This window comes from Galleria mellonella, unplaced genomic scaffold (assembly GCF_026898425.1).
Source record: "Galleria mellonella isolate WM207_F2 unplaced genomic scaffold, CSIRO_AGI_GalMel_v1 utg57, whole genome shotgun sequence".
NCBI classification, from domain to species: domain Eukaryota; kingdom Metazoa; phylum Arthropoda; class Insecta; order Lepidoptera; family Pyralidae; genus Galleria; species Galleria mellonella.
The window spans coordinates 1634610-1656420 of NW_026442119.1; the positions used below are offsets into that span (position 1 = coordinate 1634610).

Consider the following 21811-nt stretch of genomic DNA (forward strand, 5'->3'; position numbering starts at 1 on the left):
GTCGTGATCTGTAATTACAGAAAATAAAAAAAAAATCTGTAATAATAATAAATATTGAATTACTTTGTATGAAAATATCTTTTATTTTCTAATACTCTATTAATTCATCATTTCAGCCATTATCCGTCCACTGCTGGACATAAGCCTCCCCCATAGACTGCCATAAAGAGCGGTCCTGAGCCACCTGCATCCATTGACTCCCTGCAATGCATTTCAGGTCGTCACTTCATCTAGTGGGGGGTCGTCCTATACTGCGTTTGCTCGTACGCGGTCACCACTCAAGAACCCTTCTTCTCCATCGGTTGTCCCTATTAATTACTCATACAATTTTTTTCAGTTTTCTGACATAATTATTACAAATTTTAATCGTATTTAGATATATTGTTTCATAAATATTTTAAAATTGTACTGTATAAAAAAAAACTGACTTCAATTGTGTCAAAAGCATTTAAAAACTACAGAATCGATTTATAGTTTAACTATAACTTTCTATGAAACTAATTTGGATATATGTTTATATGAAATAAAAGAAAAATTTTACAAATCGGATTATTACTGACGGAGGTATGGGGCAACAAAATTAAAAATAGAATCAAACTGAGACTCCCCTCCTTTCTTTGTAATCGGTTGAAATGCGACTTCCATCGTAACAAAATTAGTATGAGACTGACATGGAATATATTTTATCCTATGGATTGTAAAAAGAATACTCAAAATCGATTCAGAACTGGCAAAAATATAATTTTTACTTTATATACACATAAAATATACCATGGAATTAAAAAGTTTTAAACTTCCGTCTATTCTAACGGAATAGGCAGGTAGAGTACCAATGAGGAATCATTAAGTGAGGATGAAAGCTGCTTTGTTAACTTGTCATGACGAATTCATCAAGAACTAACCACGATGGAACCAGAGGGAACCGCATGGAGGTCGATCTTTAGATTAATAATAATAAATTTGTTTAAGACCAATGACTGCATGTAGATGCATGGCAGGTGAGTTTTATCTACAAATAGTTTAGCTGCATACTGTCATGCATGCACGTCTGTGAGATGAATCCGTAATGCAGTACGCATTAGATCAAAGTACATCTCATTTTTATTCACTAAAGCAAGTCCCAACTGTTGGTGCTTTATGTGCTTTGTGACTTGTAACTTAATAGGAATAAAAAGTTGTAGGTCTATACCTATAACTTTTCTTAATTTCTCTTACTTTTCTTAATTTCAGTAAGTTTGTGTCCATTAAAGATTGTGTTTCACAAAAAAAACCGTCTTCCATTGTGACAAAATCAGTTTTTTGATCTAAAAACTAATCTATTTAGTCGGTTTTGGGTGGGGAGACACTTCTTGTCCAACCGTTGAACAGAGTCTAGCTCCCTGACGTATCAAGAGTGAACAAGTATAGTAAACCACGTGGTCATTATGTTATATTATTTGTTATATATGATATATACATGTAAAGTTAGGATTACGTGGTTACATTACTATTAAAACCTATTACGCCCTATATAACATGTTATATATATTTAATATATTATAAATAATAATAATATTTTTTTATTTGAGATAGGCTATTTTTTAATCCTGGTCAATGAACACTTCACGGTCTGACGGATGAAGTCGCCAGTAAAAGCTAATACCTATTAGCGCCTTAATGGCTTTAACCAATCATCATGCAATTTATCATAAACGTACCATATGGAATGGAGAAAAATATAGGCTACTATTTATTGCTGACAATCGACATATCCCGGTTATTTAAACGAAATTCGCGGAGAAGCTAGTGGAAATAAATTAATAAAAAATGACCTGATCATTGGTATTATCATACCATCTATTGGTAGTAGAAAAGAAAAAAATACTGTACTTGTACAATTGTATTTTATTACTTATCTTGCTGATTCATCACCATCATCATCTCAGACATTATCTGTCCACTGCTGAATATAGACTTCCTCCAAAGACTGCCATAAAGAACGGTCCTGAGCCACTTGCATCCACTTATTCCCTACAATGAATTTGAGATCGTCACTCCACCTAGTGGGTGGTCATTCTACACTGTGTTTGGCCATACGGGGTTGTCACTCAAGAACCTTTCTCTCCCATCGATATTCCTCATATTGTATAATGGAAATGAAGTATACTCACTCATTCGTCGATTAATAATTGAATGTATTGATATGTTTCTAATTTCATTCGAAGAGTATTTCTATGATCGTTTCAAAGACATTAGGTTACCTTTTCAATAAGTACTAACATAATGGAAAATGCTAACATTTCCCGACTATATACACATCGTATATTGTTTCCTAGGAAGTCAAATGTAATTAATGCATGAAGAATTTTCCGTAATATATTTGAGTTCTATCCTTTTGCAAATCGGTTCTTAGAGTTATCCGTCTTTCTGAGAATCTGTCAAAAGGCCAATATATATTTTAATAATGAACAAACCTTTTATTCGCTTCGAGATGTGCTCACTGATTTTTTATGTATGCGATTGAGGCAATTTCATGTAAAGTACTCTGTATTTTTTTCTATATTACTTAGAATGGCAAGCAAGCTGATGGTCCACCTAATGGAAAGTGGTATCCAGCGCCTATAGACATGATCAGTACCATCGACATAACAGAGTATACTGTTTCGCCCCTGATACCCCCCTCACCCATGTGTTGTCATTTCTGAGGACTAAGATTATGTCTCTGTACCTTGTAAATACACTGCCATATCCTATCCTTCAAAGCGAAACACAGCCATGCAGACACAACTGTTTCACGGTAGAAACACGGTTCGTCATAGTCGTCGTAGTAAGGGGGGGGGGGGGTAGTTAAATTTACTTGAATAAAAATATTTTTTTCCTTTGTTCTTTTCTTCTTTAATTCTTTCTTTCTTTTTTCTTCATTCTTTCTTTTCTTCTTTCTTTTTCGACACCAACAGTGGACAAATACTTCGACTACCCCATTGAGAATTATATTCGTGAGCATATATTTTGTTACGTCGGTTGCGTGGCACAGATGTGGGCGCGTTGCTTTACGTAAACGAGGTCTCCGATTCTATTCTCGGTCGGATCAGTTTAGCTAATGTACTACTCTAAATGGGGTCGGGTATAGGTGTTCTGTTTATTGTCTAGTGCATAATAATGCAGAATATTCTAGTTTCAGCACCAGGTAGTTGGTGCAAATTTACGGTATTTATTTTATACTAGCTTCTGCCCGCGATTTTGTCGGCGTGATTGGAATACGTTCATTGACCGGAATAAAAAGTACCTACTCTATCTCATATGTTTTTTTTTATGGGTGATAATGGAATGGTAACTCCGCTTACACTATCAGTATATGCTGGCGAGGCATGAAATGATGATAGATGACAGTGAAAGCAGGTCAGTTAGCCCATCGTGACGAGTTCCACATGTATTAACCATGATGGTTTCCAGAGGGAACTGCGTGGAGGTCGACCTGATAGGCTACTGCTAGTAATGGGGATGTTAGACTTCATTACTAACTATCACATTCCCCCTATGCCATATAGTATGCGTAGGTATACCAAATTTCACAATAATTGGTTAATTAGTGAAACAAACTTAGTAAGGAATATATATTTTTTTCAAATCTCAGTAACATCATTCCATTTATTTTCAATTGTTGTAATATATGTATATATTGTTGTATATATATGGACATAATAGAGTATACTGTTTTGCCCATAATACCCCCCATACGTTGCCATTCCTGAGGACTCAGGTGTTATTCCTCTGTACCTAGTAAATTCACACCATATCCCACACTTCAAACCGAAACACAGCCATGCAAACACAACTGCTTCACGGTAGAAACACGAATCGGACAGAGGTACCCAAGCAATTGACTTTTGTACAAAAGGCCATCACCTATTTCGATATCGCCCATATCGGTCGGATATCTATTTTCGAATATGTTATAAGTTTGTTATCCAACATTATTTTTTTTATAACAGACTTTTAACGTATTCGTTATTTGACCAGTATATATATATATATATATATATATATATATATATATATATATATATATATATATATATATATTGCAACTAAAATATATAGATATTGCTATATATTACCCACCCCTAGTAGATAGGTAGATACTTACTGGAGCATATGTACGAACAAAACTCCCAACTGAGCTACCTATATTTTGGCTCAGCACTTACTGCCGTGGGTTCGCGAGGCTTATTGAATACAAATTGTTTCTTTATCAGCCAAGTTTCGAGGGAGACGACTCAAATAATTTTCCAATGTGAATTTTATACGGTCAGCATAATTTTTTTTTAAGTGACATCTGGGAGTAAGTTGCGAAGACGATAAAATAGTAGGTAAGTAACGCAATGGTTATTTGAATAGGTTTAAATTTGTTTAATTCCGCCACCATTATTATGCGTGTGACTATCATTAATCGAAGATTGACCACCACTATTACTACAAGATGTTCCACAACCTTCCATATTAGCTATCAATCTCCGACTGCTATTTCTATCACGCACGTTTCGCGACACGTGTTTCATCTCTAAACGAGGCATCTCTAGGTAAATTATTAGATCGTAGCTCAATAGATTGTTTGCATACGAGTATATCACATTATTCAATAGAAAAACGTATATATACCTAGTACTCGTATATTAAAATATCAATTATGATAGTACATATTTTGACTAATGTTTTATATATATATATATATATATATATATATATATATATATATATATATATATATATATATTCTTTATTGCACTAAAACATACAGTAACAACAATAAGTTAATAACAATGTTAGCAAAGGCGAACTTATCTCTAAAAGAGATTTCTTCCAGTCAACCTAACGCAGTGGCATAGGAAGTAGTGGGTGGGCAGTAGTAGTGCAAGAAAGAAATTAAAATAAATATTTACATAAATAATAAATCATTATATATATATATATATATATATATATTATATTATATATATATTTATTGATTTATTTAGATACAATATTAATACATACATATGAATATAAACCTACATAAATAAAAATATAGAATACAGACAGCAACAGCGACTTTGTTTTATACGGAAAACTAATATTTAATCTAATTATTGTAGTTGTAGATGTAATTGTAATATACTATGTTATCAGTCTATTTGACCTCTATGCTAGTGTAATCATGTATTGCGGGTTCAGTATATACCTACATAGGGAGATAAATTTTATTTTATATATATTAGTAATTTATATAATTACAAGGAATTCCAAATAACCTATATAATGCCTGCCACTTCTGAACAAATAACAAACGAATATACCGACGTGCACGTTTTCGCTACCGCACACATGAGATAGCAATATCCGATTCCTTATTCTTTCCATATGTTTGATAAAGATGATAGGATTTCATTAGCTTCCTATCATAGGATCATTTTTGTTTTTGTTTTTTCGTCGCAACGAAAACAATTTTCAATTTGGCAGTAAATAAATATCCGGTATGGTCCAGTGGCTAGGATACCTGGCTCTCACCCAGGAGGCCCGGGTTCAATTCCCGGTACCGGAACTTTGGTATTTTCATTTATTCTTTAAGAGTCATTCTTTTTATGTGTATTATGTAAACCTGATAATACAAATGTTCAGAATTTGATAAATTAACTTAATAATGTTAGAGGTACATATTTTAATTCGATTCGCAGATTTTATTGCAACATTATAAATACTAAAACAATTAGTATTAGTAATCCTATTCATAGCGTATTTTATATGTATATTAGTCACATGTATGTAGTAAGACTATGAGCCAACGAATTTATAGTTGATTCGTCTAAGTAATCCTACTTATCTTTACTATAATATTATAAATATAAAAGTGAGTTGTTTGTTTGTTTGTAACCTTATGTGCCTTAAGTGCTTAACCAATTACTATAAAATTTGGTATACATGTACTATATATAGTACCTCCTATAGGAGGATATAACCTACTTTTTATCATCATCAACATCATCTCAGCCATTATCCGTTCATTGCTGGGCATAGGCCTCCCCCATAGACTGTCCCTACTCCCTTCCTCCTTTGTCCCTACTTTTTATACCAGTCAGTAAACATATCCCGGTTACACGGACGAAGTCGCGGGTAAAAACTTGTATACTGTAAGATATAAAAAATAGTTTAGATTGAATTACTAAAAAGTAAAATTATTCGAATACGAAAATTAGTATATTACTAATTTAATAGTCGACTTATAAAATCAGTAATTACTAATTATTCGAATAACAAAATCGTTCGCATTCGCGCACCACTAGTCACTGTATTTTATGCAATAATTGATACGGACGAAGCTGCAGCCGTAAATATATAGCACACGCTATGAATAATTAGTTGTCTTAGATTATACAGATAGAGTGTCTCCATAAAAATTCTTCGAGAAAAGCGGATCAACTTTTTCATACAATTTTGCGTGATAAATAGATATGAGTAATTCCTTTATAAAATCTATATTTATTTTCTTATACATTCTGCTCCTTATTAATCCACAAAAATTGATTTTATTTATTAAATAATTAAATATAGGTACGTCAAGATACGTAATTATCATCGTCATCGTCGCCTTTAACTGTCCACTGCTGAACCTAAGCCTCCCTTTAGGGTGTTTTGCCAGTAGCTGTCACGCTTGGCAGGCGCGTTGATAACCGCAGTTAGGCTTTAGAGATGTTTTAAGAGGGACGCTGCTGACCATTCGCTCTCTCTTAGTCGATTTTTATGACACCCACGGGAAAGGAAGGGGTGGCCTATTCTACCTGGACCACACGACAAGTAGTGAGTAATTATATAGAACATTAATAAAAAAACGAGTCAAAAGTTGACCCGTTTTTGAGGCTCGATGCTCTATCTATGGTATATACCTAATCAAAGGTACTTGTATATAATACTGTATAATCTTCCAAACAACACAAGCAAAGGAATGGCTACAATTTTTCGCCGCCGCGGTATCGAGGGATGTTTTTTTGCAACCCTGCGTCCGACCTGATTGATTTACGACCACCCGCGTGATCTAGTTTTAGATGTTCGAGATAAGATCCGAACGATACTGGTGAGATGCGAGGAGCGAGCGAAATTATCGAACTCGCTCGCTCGTGCGTAACGTGTTATTTGATGGAAAATTGCGTTTTTTGTTGTACGCAACAAATTACGGTTTGTTGCCATATTGCTCTACGTACGAGTAATAGTGGAATAATAATAGATTTCGGTGTTTGTAGTGTGTTTTGTTTTATGCAGAAATTGTTTTCCGTTTCTTAGTAGCATAAAAATGTTTTAAAGTTATATTTTTATTTTATTATCCTGACTGGTAACGTTACTTCATTTTTTAATATGCAGTTACGTTTTTTAAAATTGTTTCATATTTTTCCCATGCTTTTAAGGGAGTATTTACACAGAGTAGATACAAAATGATTAAATCAGTGATACGTAATATAGAACATTTTGTGGCTGTAGCCCACTTATATATAAATCATAACATCTCCTTTGGAAAATACACTTTATATCCTGAGAAGATAAAAAAAAATGCTACAAGAAACATCCTTAAATTCCTATCATTGATAGGAATTAGTAGCGAATTAAAGAAAGAGGCGAGATCGAAAGGTCATGGAATGATCGCAGTATCACAGATTTCTTTAACAAAAAGCCTGTCTCTCAAAAAAAAATATAGGACATCTTTCCTAAACGTGGGTTGAAAAAAATGTATACCTTCGAGTCCAGTTTTCGAGTACTACGAAAAACCCAAAATTCATGTAATTTCCGTGCAAAATATTGTATTTTGTAAGTAAAAGAATGCTAAAACTTGCTATTTCACCTGGTAGATCAAAATCTTTTTTATTATACACTGTAAATGAGTTCCCAATTACTCTTATCAGCTGTTGCTATATTGATACTGGCTCTGCTTCATTAATTCCCTTGAACTTGGATTTATTTACACAGCTTATTTTTATACTCGATCCATCAGAATTGGAAAATGGAATGTGATCTGAATTACAATGGATTCTTTTTATGTGATTCGCCTGGGCGAGTAGGCACTGTTTTACCTATTTTTATGGTGTTGTAGCAATTTTGTTACATTTATACATTATTATACATACATTATTAAAGCTTACCGAAGAGTGGCAACCTCGGAAATATGGTATCTGTCAATCTTTGAAAACAGTTGAATAATTTTTAATAAGCATATATGTCTGTTTAATTACTTGTTGAGTCAACAAAACTAGCTCTAGTTACAGGTTACTCAATAGTTACTATATTTTATAATGTTTACCATAGTTTTCATGTATGTATGTATGTGTATATATGTGTACGTGTATGTATGTATCTATATGTATGTATGTGTGTATATATGAATATATATGTGTGTATATATTTCATATATATTAGTATAATTACTTAATTTATTATTAATATAAGTAGTATTTATGTGTTATATGTGTATTTCTTATGTATTATTATTTCAGGATGTTGCTATAATTATGTCACATATGTATTTCTTCACCACATCTGCCCTTCATACGCTTTCTACTTTTACCTAATGTTTAGCTGGTAGAGAATGCCATATGGCATTAAGCTCGCCACTTGTACAAAGTTTTATTGTGCAATAAAGAATAAATAAATAATTATGACTATTTTAAAATGTCATCCGTTTGCAGACTTTATCATTATATTAGCCATTATCTGTCCACTGCTGAACATAGGTCGCCCTCATTTGGATGATTTTATCAGTAGTTGCCACGGCTGCTAATCGTGGCAACTACTGTGGCGGGTTGATAACGGCAGTAAGGTTTTGGTGATGTTTCGAGCGGGACACTGCTGCCTGTCCCTCGACTCTTAAGCTCCCTTAGTGGCCTCTTACGACACTCACGACATAGGTAAGGGTGGCCGATTCTATGTCGGGGTCACGTGGAAGGACTAAAATATTAATCTAGCAATAATAATAATCGTTTCGTTACTAAAAAATTATTACTCTTGAAAATATTGGTAATAAAATCGACTCCAACTTATATAATATCAGTAAGGATTAAGGTATATTTTAAAATGAACAGAAACATTTAAAATTGTTCGATTAATTTTGAATAAACTATATATTTGATTCAAAAATATAGTTTATTCAAAAATATATTTTTGATTAAAAAAATATATTGTAGAAAATTTCATCACGTTGATTGGGCACGTTTAAAAAAAAGAAGAATGGATAGGATGACGTGGAAGGGATGAGAAAATTTGGAATTGTTCATTTTGGTTTTAAATGAATGCTTTATGTAAAAGTCAATGCATAGATGGAAGGAGAAGAGGAGAAGAAGAAAAGTATAGTTAGGAGACAGAACTTGTCATCAAACAGGTGTATTAATATTGCTGTGTTTCAATTCTAAAAGACATCACAGTATATTCTGTAATATACAAGGAGCTGATTATATCAGTCACAGTGATGACAGTCACCACTTCTTTAGCTGGTTTGCTATTTCAAGTTGCAAGTATTTTTTTTTATACAACTTAGCATGGCAAACAAGCTGACGGCTCACCTGATGGAAAGTGGTAACCGTTACCTATAGACATGAGCAGTACCATAAACATAACAGAGTATACTGTTTCGCCCATGATACCCTGTATGTGTTGCCATTCCTGAAAACTCAGGTGTTATACCTCTGTATCAAGTTTTACTTCTAAAGTTTGATAACAAACAAATCAGTAATACAATGTAGATATTTGTGCGAAGTACCAGTGTTTTTTATTGGTAGGCAATGCAAGCTTAACATCTACCTGATGGCAAAATTTTGACGTGGATTAATCAGTCCTGTCGTGACCACGACGTGGTATAATCCACTTCGAAAGGGGGGAAAGGGATTGTTAGTAATAAAGTCTAATAGCACCATTGCTAGCAATATACTCTCTCAGGTTGACCTCCACGCGGTTCCCTCTGGAATCCGCGTTCTCATGATAAATTCGACAAGAATTAACCATCATGGTTAATTCTTGACGAACTCATCATGGTGGGGTAACTGACCTGCTTTCATCGTCATCTATCATTTCTCACTGGTGCCCCGCCAGCGTATACCGATAGCGCAGGCGGGGTAACCATTCCATAATCACCAATTAAAAAAAATCCATGTCGAAACATTGCCATTAAGAAATAAGTTTGTAGAGGCTACTTACATACAAAGTTTTCATGGTGTTAAGTCCCAATAGTATATTTACAATATTAATATAATATCTTATTAAAAAAAAAAAACAAATATCCGAGTATCAGATCGTCAATTTATTTAACTCGAAAAAAGTTTTAAAAATTCCACAAGCGACTCGCAATTTTCAACACCAATTTTCCGGTTTACAAAGGAAGCGCGGCTCAATTTGTCAATCTATCCATCCGCACACTTAAAATAGGTTGTAAAACTTTTAACACTCGACCTGCAGAGACATCGAGCAAGACACTTACAGTTTTGTGGATCCTGCAAAGGAAGCGACATAAAACTGAATGGGAGGCGACCGGAGAGAATAAAACGAAAGGTCGCGGCGGCGGGTTGCCCGCAATAAAACTACCTATTCGATGGATAAAAAAACGAAAAGAAACGGGGAAATAAGGCCCGATACCTCTTCAAGATGTGTACTTAAGATTTGAATAAATAAAACACCATGTGTCGAATATAAGGTGTCGGAGAATATAGCGTTATTGCTACTTGCTGTTATAAGTACCCATAGCAAATTATAATAAAAAAACCGGCACTAAGTTAGGATCGTAAGTACGAATCGATGTTTTTATGCAACTTAAAATGGTAAACAAGCTGACGGTCCACCTGATGGAAAGTGGTAACCGTCGCCTATAGACATGAGCAGTACCATGGACATAACAGAGTATACTGTTTAGCCCATGATACGCCCCATGCGTTGCCATTCCTCAGGACTCAGGTGTTATTCCGCTGTACCCAGTAAATTCACGCCATATCCCACCCTTCAAACCGAAACACAGCCATGTAAACACAGCTGCCTCACGGTTGCAACACGAATGGGACAGAGGTACCCAAGCATTCGACTTTTGTACAATGTATAGTAGTATAGATAGTATTTAATACTAAGAAAACAATAGAATCCTCAGTAACAAGCATTAATAATCTGCATGCATAGAAGAAGACAATAATCGATCGAGTTGCGATAAAATTTCTGTTTGAGATTCTCCGGTTCTGTTCAGTGCGAATTGATTTGTATTCAATAGATGTGTATTCAAATTAGTTATTGTATTCTTTGTGCGATCGGGACGACCCTACTGTGATATTTTTTTTAACATTAGGCGTATTAAGTAACAAGCGGTCGCGGTTCAGGTAATTAAATTTAAACTTTTTTTTTTATAGGTGAAATTGGTATGGTAACCCCGCCTGCGCTAACGGGATACGCTGGCGGAGCACCAGTGAAGGGTGATAGATGAGAATGAAAACAGGCCAGTTAGCCCATCATGATGAATTCATCAGGAATTAAACATGATAGTTTCCGGGGAGAACCGCGAGGAGGTTGACCTGGTTGGGTATATTGCTAGCAATGGGATTCTCAGTCTCTATAACTAACAATCCCTTTACCCCTAATTTAAACGTTTATTTGTGATAAGTTTTCGTCTACGTTTTGTGATACGATTCTACGATACGCAATCGGACATATCGATACTGGGATACCGGGTTTAAAAGTAGTCTATATACTTTAAATGATAAGTGTATATCAAAGGTGATGATTTGTTGAATCGTAAAGACACCGAGAGATGTTATATATATTTATAGTAGGTATAAATAAGGATTTATATTAGGTATAATTTATTAATTGCCAATTATTATGTGAGTATATTTAAATATAAAATTTGAAAATTGTTAAAATAACCAAATTCCAATAATTATTGTATAATTAAATAATATCGACTGCTTTGCAATTTCATAATCACACAGTAATAATTGGAAAATGATTTTAAAATTTAAATATTTCTGTAATTGAATTTGTTATTTCCCCTTTTATATTTTGTTAATATAAATACATTATTTATAACAGTATCGTAAAATCACTATGGCACATATAATATAACACTATGACTATGAGAATTTAGTAATGTCCCACTGTTAAGTACGGGTCTGCTTTTATAGTAAAACATATAACCTATTAGTTACCATTTTTCATCTTTATAACACAGTGGGCAAACGAAGTGTATTCACCTTATGGTAAGTGACTACCGCCACCTAGGAACACCCGTGGAGGAATTATAGGTGTGCCGCTGGTTTTTTAAAAGGAATAATGCTCTTTTCTTGAAGGTTACGGTGTTGTATCGGTTAAGAAATACTGCTGCTGAGAAAGTTGATTTCAAAGCGTTATTGTGCGTGGAAGAAAATGTATTGAAAAACGCAGACATCCAGATAGTTGGGAAAGAACTTTAGTTTATGGTGGGTTGTACGATGGTGACATTCAGTAGCAGTTGTGACATAGTTCTTCATTGTTACTTCCTCATCACAGGGAACAGCGTTGAGGTTAATGATATAATATATATTTTATAACGGGACATATGACTACACTATTCTGAGTGAACAATTTATTTGTGATTGTCTGATGACTAAATACAGCGTTAAATTCAAAACAAATTTTATTGAAGTTGACTTCTCTGAAAGCTCTTTCAAATTTTAATTTTTTGTAATGCTACTGTAATTTTAGAAAGTTATTTGTTGAGAACAAATAACAAGATACTTACTTTACGTTTAGTACTTTCATTTATTTTTTTTTAATCTCAATTAAATTTATTCTTCATATCACACTAATCTTACTTAATATAATAAAATTGTAACCAGATGATGTTTGTACTTTGAACATATTTATGAAAAAAATTATATGAATAAAATTAATAGAGGCCGAAACAAACATTTTTGGAAATTTTGTCTGTCGTTTGTTCTGGTATCATGCAAAAAATTCTGCACCAAATTGGATACGGTTTTCATAGTTGTGGTTATGAAGATATATGTTAAAATCTGACGTGTTTTATTTCAATACGTCATCAAGAACTGGTTTACTACATTAGTTTTCCTTCGTACACTAATGAGCAAAAAGCTACTCGTAGTTACAAATATGTGATTAGGTATTTGTATGAAATCTATAAATTTATTTGACAAGTTGCCGTTTATCACTTTCGCCACACCCGTTCAGCACAAAGTTCTTCAAAGAACTTCCAATGTGTCTCTGTTATTATTTACAATTAAACATCAAAGTATTAAGTAAATATTCTTCACGTTTCTTAGAAAATTATTTACTTATTGAAGGAATTGTATTTTATTGAAGCTAAAATTCTTGTCGTTGGAAGATATTCTTACCGTGGATATTTTATACAGATATTTTGACAGCCTAAATAGATGTATGTAAATTGCTTCAGGAATAAATTAGCTCACAGTAATACGTGACAATATAGGAGGAGTTTTCTAATATATATATATATATATATATATATATATATATATATATATATATATATATATGGGAGAAAGGGATTGTTAGCAAAGGAGTTCGACATTGCTAGCAATATGCCCTATCAGGTCGACCTCCACGTGGTTCCCCCTGGAAACCATCGTGAACAATTCTTGTTGAATACGTCACGATGGGCTAACTGACCTGCTTCATCCTCAACTATCATCCCTCATTGGTGCCCTCATTGGTGTATACCAATAGCGCGGGTGGAGTTACCATTCCATTATCATCCATAAAATATATATATATATATATATATATATATATATATATATATATATATATATATATATATATATATACTGAATTAAAAAGACAAAGTCAAAATTGATGGACAAAGTGATGTAAAGTGGTGATCAAAGTTTGCAACAATGAAAGGATAGAGGGATGGATGTTACTCTTTAACGCAAAAATTACTGAACGTGAATAAAATTGGCCACACGGGTAGGTTATATCTGAACTGATTGCATAGGATACTTTATGTATTAATTCATTCAAACGAAGCCACGGGATTAAGCTAGTAGATATATAAATAGATATAAAACTATAGTTATATTTACGTCTACAATGGGTATATATGAGAATAACTGTATTTTTATTTATCATAGGCAACACAGTATACTCTGTGAAGCTCATTGTATTTTTTATTTCTAAAGACGATGGTTCCCACTTTTCATCAGAAGCGTCAGCTTGTTTACCATTCAAAGTACCATAAATGAAATTTAAGCTTTCCATATTAACATAGCTTGTTCAACTTGTCTATTTAATCCGGAGAGCAGGACTAAAAATTTCTTTTCATTCATCCAGGATTCTTCGGGAATTCAATTTCACAAATAGAATGGATTTCAATATCACCCCATAGTAAGTAGTATACGAAGAATGACACAGTCATTTGATACGATGTCCGCATTAACGACATGTTACAGTTACCAGTAAAGTGCGGCAATAGCGAGGCGTCTGGAATGTCTAGAGTTAAATGGCCCGGCAAATTGTTATTTATGTGCCGGGGAGGGCGATGATAATCTAAGGAATTGCCTGTAGTAATTATTGCAAGCTAAATGGCTTGCATCCAGCTATAATGAGCTTAATTGGTAAAAAATGTGCTTCAGCATTCGCACTATTGTTTGGTGTCTTGGTAGAGAGAAATTATTTATAACAGACTTTTGTTTTTTACATCATCATCATCATATCAGCCGTTAACTGACCACTGCTGAACATAAGCCTTCCCCAAAAGGGGAGTTTTGCTAGTAGTTGCCACGCTTGGCAGTAGAATTAGCAACCGTAGTTTTTTTTTACAAAATAGGGGCAAACTAGCATACAGCTCACCCGTAAGTGAAGTACCAGTAAGTGACTACCGCCCATGATCAACAACAACACCAAAAGCTTTAGCTAAAGTTAGGCTTTTTGTAATGTTTTAAGAGGGATACTACTGCCTATCCCTCTACTATTTAGTACCTTAGTGCCTCTTACAACACCCCCGAGAAATAAATGTATTTTACATAGTTTTGAATTATTGTTCGGTCATTGCTTTGTATAATTTTGGGTAATTCCTTTCCATTTTGGGTTTGTTGGAAGAGAACTCTTTTAGAGTTAAGCTCGCCTTTGTATATATGCTTACTTCTGTCATATTTTTATGGATTACCAGTGTATCAAATAAAGTGGAAAATAAATAAAGAAATAATTAAGTATGGTACATAGAAATTTAAATTAATTTATTATATTAAGAATGTAGGTAATTTTTAAATGAAAGAGGTTTACATTGCCCGTATACATTCCACCTTTGGGTCGGCGTGAAAATATTTAATAATATAAAAAGTTACCAAAGTTATGTAAAACAAAAAATCCGTTTTATAAAAAAAAAAATCTCTATGATATAATTGTTAATTTTTATGTTTTATGTATTAAGAGTATTACTACACATGTTCAATTAATATACATATAAATAATATGATAAAAAAAATAATCGTCCAAATCGGCGCACATTCGAGAGGGCTGTTTAAAATACATTTTAATAATTCATTATTATCGAACATTTATTTATTTATTTATTCTTTATTGACCACATTAAATAAAAATGTTTAGTACAAAAGGCAAACTTAAATTGCTACAAATCTACGTGATTTCTAAATGCTATTGTAACATACTTTCTGTAATTCTGTATTTCTGTGTTAAATAATAAATAAAAATAAAAAAATGCTATGTAATATTTGTTCCTAGCCAATCTTTGGAAAAACAGAAACGCAATTATGTGGTGATGAATATTGAAAAGAGCAATCATGAGAAAGGATTGTAAGCTTTTAAGTGCTGTTTAAAATATATTTCCTCGGGATTCCAGTGTTTCCCGCGGTATCAATCACAGGGTGCGACCGGGAATCAATCACGTGTACTACCCCTTGATAACGCCCCGAGCTCAATCTAATGTATTGGAAAATTGAAACCTCTCGCATTTGTAATCGGGTTTTTTTTTATTGATTCCGCTACGTGAGTGCGATGTAAATGTTTTTGTTTTATAATCCTTAGTAATTTTAGAAATTTAAAGTATTTTGTTTTTAAAAAAAAAAAACGTATAACTAATCGTAATGAAATATGGTAAACGTAGAATTTTGGATGGTAAAGGGCATAGACTACTTTTTAATTCGTTCAATTTGAATAAATTGGTAACGTGAATGAAGTTGAGTTGATTTTTTAGCAAATTGAAGTTTATATAACTTCAATTTGCTAAAAATTGTTTATGCTTTTTGTGTAACGGACACTTAGTTGAGTGGTGGTGTTAATTTTGGCCGTATAATTCTTAATTAACTATACCATGTATATATATATTTATATTTTTATATATATAATTATGTATAAAATACAAAAAAATTATAAATTTACTTTTGTATTATCTTTTGTATTTTCTTGTTCTTTAAGTTTATAATTGTTTATGTTTCTCTGGTAATTATTATTGTTATGTGCCAATTTTTCTTTTTATTTTATTCTTTCTTAAAATATTTAGGATAGATATATAAACCCATAAACATCTAAACAGGTTTTTATTATTCATTACTGAATTGAATGAAATGAAACATATCTGTAACAATTATTCAATTTCAAATTACGATAATGCAAGAAAAATTCTCTTATCTAACTACCGTATAATTTATACGTCAATAAAGAATATAGATACTTCACAGTGAAGGTCGTGAGAAATGGATGGATCCCAATCCAAATTTTGGGTGTAACGTGTGCGTAATATAAACTCGATATTCAAATATAGAAGGTTACCAATAAGAGTGCCTCTTCTATTCAGCTCGTTTCAGACTGTAAAGATATCAGGCCGTCGTAACTTCAACGTGCGTTCTTAACCTTTGCCGAATTCGCTGTTTTTTTACTCCCGCCCTCAGAAAATGTATTTTAGGGTCGAAATATGGTTTCTAGGGATTTGTTGACGAATAGAAATAGTAACGTATATTTTAACGTATTCGATGTGTCGGTATATAAATGCGTTTGTAAATTTTACGATCACAATGGAACTGAATATAAAATTTGATTTAAACACTTAACATTATGACGATCAGGGAGGTAAACGTTTTTATCTTCTAACTTTAAATTATTCTTTATCTACGATCTTAGATTATATAGATAGAGTATCGAGTTTAAAAAACGCGTCACAATTTAGTCAGTTAATTTGAAGTTTGGCTGACGTAGATATTTTTAAAATTGAAACTAAACGCGCTTTTTTCTACTGTTGCAAATAATTGGATTAAAAATTTTATTGATCAGGTTGGCTTATTAAAACTTTGATTTTGGAACTATTTTACTGACAGAATTAAAATTATATATGTATGTAGTTATTGCTTATAAATTATTATATGTTTATTAATTAAAATGGCGGCCTTTTGAATGATTTAAAAACAAAAACATATTGTACATCTATACTAAGATATAAATCAATGTATACTGCGTATCTTGTTGTATTAAATATATTTGTAAGAATGTTGTATCGCTTTTATTTTTAGTTTAAGCTTAAAATATAAATTTCTCTCAAATATTTTATTAATTGTAAATACAGGTACCTACGCTATTGACGTACATATAGATAGAAAAGTTGACCTGTTGTTAGGATAGAATTTGTACGAAAACGCTCTATCTATAAAATCTGAGCCTACGACGTAGAAGGAGAAATTTAATCAGGGCGTCACTGTATCTATTGAACCTAGAAATATTTATGGTAGTCACAATTTATTCTGTAATATCCTCGGTGTTGTTTGTAGCTCTAGTGACGGTTACCATTTTAGATTAGATGGACGATCAGCATTTTTACCATTTCAAAGTGCATACGGTCACTGACCGTTATTTCAGTAAAAATACATTCTAAGATTGTTCGACAAGTGATAAAAACATTGTGTACCAACCGAACCGCGCAAACTTTAATTGGATTACCTAGCGTGAAAAGTTGCAATGTTGGTACCGCATCTCTACATAGGACTGTAATATATAATATGTTGTTTCATGACAGCTCAGCATCCAAGTTAGACGCCTGTTTGTATTTAGTATGTGACTCGCGATGACTCACTCAATTGATGTTTCCGATTGAGTGAGCCCATAACTTGTATAGAGCGGCTGAAACATGTCACCCGCCTGCCGAAGAAATGGGAGTTAATAGTTTTAGCTTTATATATTATAACACCAATATATTGTAAAACCAAAATCATTAGGATCCTTTTAAGAGAATATTCTACCACTTAAATTGAACATTTTTCCTAAAACAAAAAATATAACTAAAGGTAAAAAAGTAAATAAAATCTTTTACACTAACATGATAGGACTAGACTAAAGTAGTGTAGGATGCTCTATATTTGTTGTCATTTATTGTCCCATATTTTGGGAAAAATGTTCAACTTCACTAAAAGAATACCTTTTTTTATATAAATGATTTCGACCTGTACGTAAATATATATTTATGCACGTATGTGGAATCTTCGACGCAATGAGCTACTTCTAGACTAAGATTCCTTCGCAAAATATTACAGGCATTAAACTTTTTAAATGAAATTTGGTTTAAATGAAAGATGGACGAAGATGCACACACAGTGCACTCAGGTTGCGCACTCTCAGTTTTGTATCTTAGGCTATTAAACGGTTTGATCGATTTTAACAAATAGAGTGGCATTAAATTTATCTTGTGAAAATACTAGACGAGCATAGATTAAGAATTGTAGTTGCGGTTCTCTTTCTAAGTTGTACTTAAAAAGAGAACCGCAGATATACATGACCATAGTATAAAATAAATATAGTGACCATAAACTGTCAGGAACAATTTTATATGATGGCGGCTTAGTGGCTATGTGCTTACGAGATTTATTTCGAATTTTCCTTCGTTTTTACCTCGTTGTCTCACTCTTAGTTGCCTGTCATTACGTCCTGAGGAGGAAAAGTAATGGTGACATATTTTACTCTTATGTCGTTAACGTAAGGAGAAGTGTAGCTATTAGTAGCAGGTAAAGGCGATTAAAGGGACGAGAGAGATACAATTTTACGCTATTGAGCGTATAACAGCTCCATATAAACACCCGCGTGTATAGAAATCGAATCACATACTCCTTGATTTTGAGAAGATCCCGCGTAGAATATAAATGAGATAGCGTGTTCGATCGATGCCACTAAGATTTTAGTACTGCGCCCTTCGCTGGCCGTAAGGCCGTCACAGTGTTGCCAACTCGGCATCATGTTTTTCGGCTAAATCCAATTAAAATAGGGCTAGATTTGTTAAAAAATAAAAACAATGTAATATCGAATTTAAAAATTAATAAAGGAAAAATTAAAATTATGACATTTGAACAAAGAATAGTACATAATAAAATTGAAATAAAATATACTGGTCAAAAAATAGATAAAACAGAGTCGACAAAATTTCTTGTATAATAAAATGTCGTGACAAGTATACATTAACAAAATATGTTATAAATTATGTCAGTACTCATTTACTATACAAATTAAATTAAGAATGGGGCATCCCCGAATTTAAAAACGTCACAATACAGTATGACTTACGATACTTACTATTTAACAATAGTTTAGTGATTTTTCTATGATATTTCCTTAGAATGGCAATCAAGCTGATGGTCCACTTTATGGAAAATGGTCACCGTCGCTTATAATCACTATTATGCCCATTGGTACCACATCCCATACTTCTTGAAAGGAATCCTTTGGAAAAAGGTTCTTAAGTGTCGACTCCGTACAGGCAAATGCAGTGTAAGACGACCTCCTACTAGATAGAGTCGCGACCTCAAATGCATTGCAGGGAGACAGTGGATACAGGTGGCTCAGGACCGTTCCTTATGGCAGTCTATTGGGGAGGTCTATGTCCAGCAGTGGACGAATAATGGCTGAAATGATGATGACGATGATTCCATCCTTCAAATCAAAATATAGCCATGCAAACAGCCGCTTCACAATATAAACTCGTGTTAGGTAGAGGCATTCATACATACGTCTGATTTTTGTAATAAGTTTAACTCTGGTGGTAGTGATGCCCAAACTGATGAAATTTTTTTTTGTGCAAAATCATAAACAATTTTTATAAGCCACTTTTACAAATTTGCCGTGTGATTCCGGCATAGAACGGGCCACCCCTTCTATTCCAGTAGGTGTCGTAGGAGGCAATTAAGGAAACATAATAGTTCTCCCTCCTAAAACATCACCAAAGCCTAACTGCGGTTGCTAACCCGACTGCCGGGGGGAAAGGGATTGTTAGTAATAGAGATTGAGAATCCCATTGTTAGCAATATACTCAACCAGGTCGACCTCTTCGCGGTTCTCCCTTGAAATTATTATGGCTAATTCCTGATGAATTCATCATGATGGGCTAACTGGCCTGTTTTGATTTTCATCTACCACCCTTCACCCATCCCATTTTCACTCATCAAAAAAAAAACCCGAATACCAAGTCCGTATGCCCTACTGGCAAAACTCTCTTTATGGACTTTTTTTTATACCACTGAGGTGGCAAACATGCATACGGCCCACCTGATGGTAAGCGGTTACCGTAGCCTATGAACGCCTGCACTACCAGAGGTATTACGCACGCGTTGCCGACCCTGAAGAAACCTCTTTACCCAACTTTTGAAGAACCCCATGTTGTAGTCTCTTGGGAAAACCTCAGCAGAGAGCTCATTTCATAACCTTGTGGTGGAGTGTTCGTGGGAGAAAACATCTCTGAAATCGCGTTGTACGCGACCATTTAGGCTGTAAGGTATGAGGGTGAACTCCCTGTCGATGGCGAGCCGTACGATGATAGAAAGTGGCCGTAGGTATCATATTGATAATTCCTCTGAGCACAATCCGTTGTACAAGCGGTAGAACACGCAGAGTGAGGCAAAATCTCTCCTAAGATTTAAGGGTTCGATACCGCTTGCAAGCCTGGGATCATCGATACAATAATAATATAACGTTTATAGTATTAAAGTAAGTCTATAGTATACAGAGAAGTATGTATTACTACAATTTATTCAGTGGTCAGAGTCGTATTTAATATTTATTCGCAATCTCGCCGGCCGGTGTGCCATTTTATTGACACTCGAGGACCTCTATAAAGTGGTCTCCCTTTACAGCTACGCACGCAGCTTTTTTAGTATCTCAGTGTGATTAAATTAAATATTTACTAATGTAGATGTGTGTATGCCTTTATATTAGATTACTGAAGCGGTGGACAGTGAGAATTAAATTAGCAAATATTTGTATAATAAGATTTCTTTACTTTTACTTTCATAACTCTGGCCATAATAAGCTAGTTGATACTAAATGCCCTTGTTTGGAGGGAAAGGGATTGTTAGTAATGGAGACTGAGAACCTCATTGCTAGCAATATACCCAACTAGGTCGATCTCTTCGCGGTTCCCCTTGGAAACTATCATGGTTAATTCCTGATGAATTCATCACGATGGGCTAACTGGCCTGTTTTCATTCTCATCTATCACCCTTCACTGGTGCGTCAGCGTATCCCGTTAGTACAGGTGGGGTTACCGTACCATTTTTACCCACCAAAAAAAGGCCCTTGTTTTTTCTCAGACTGAACAATTATAAACAGAAAGTGTGTGTTAAAGTTTTTTGTATTATTTCGGTTGTCGAAATTATTTATTAATTAAAAAAAAAAGAATCTATTAGAATAATAGATTTTTTTTAAATAGATGATTATGGAATGGTAACCACGACTGCGCTATCAGTATACACTGGCGGCTGGCTAAAGGCTGGTCCGTTAGCCCATCGTGACGAATTCAACGATAAGTTAGTCACGATGGTTTCCAGGGGGAACCCCATGAAAG

General features: G+C 33.7%; 1 non-coding gene across 1 annotated transcript; it reads left to right on the forward strand.

Moving 5' to 3' along the window:
• Positions 1-5485: 5485 nt before the first annotated feature.
• On the forward strand, positions 5486-5557 carry Trnae-cuc (transfer RNA glutamic acid (anticodon CUC)). Its single transcript has one exon. It is a non-coding gene; the product is annotated as a tRNA-Glu (tRNA).
• Positions 5558-21811: the final 16254 nt, after the last annotated feature.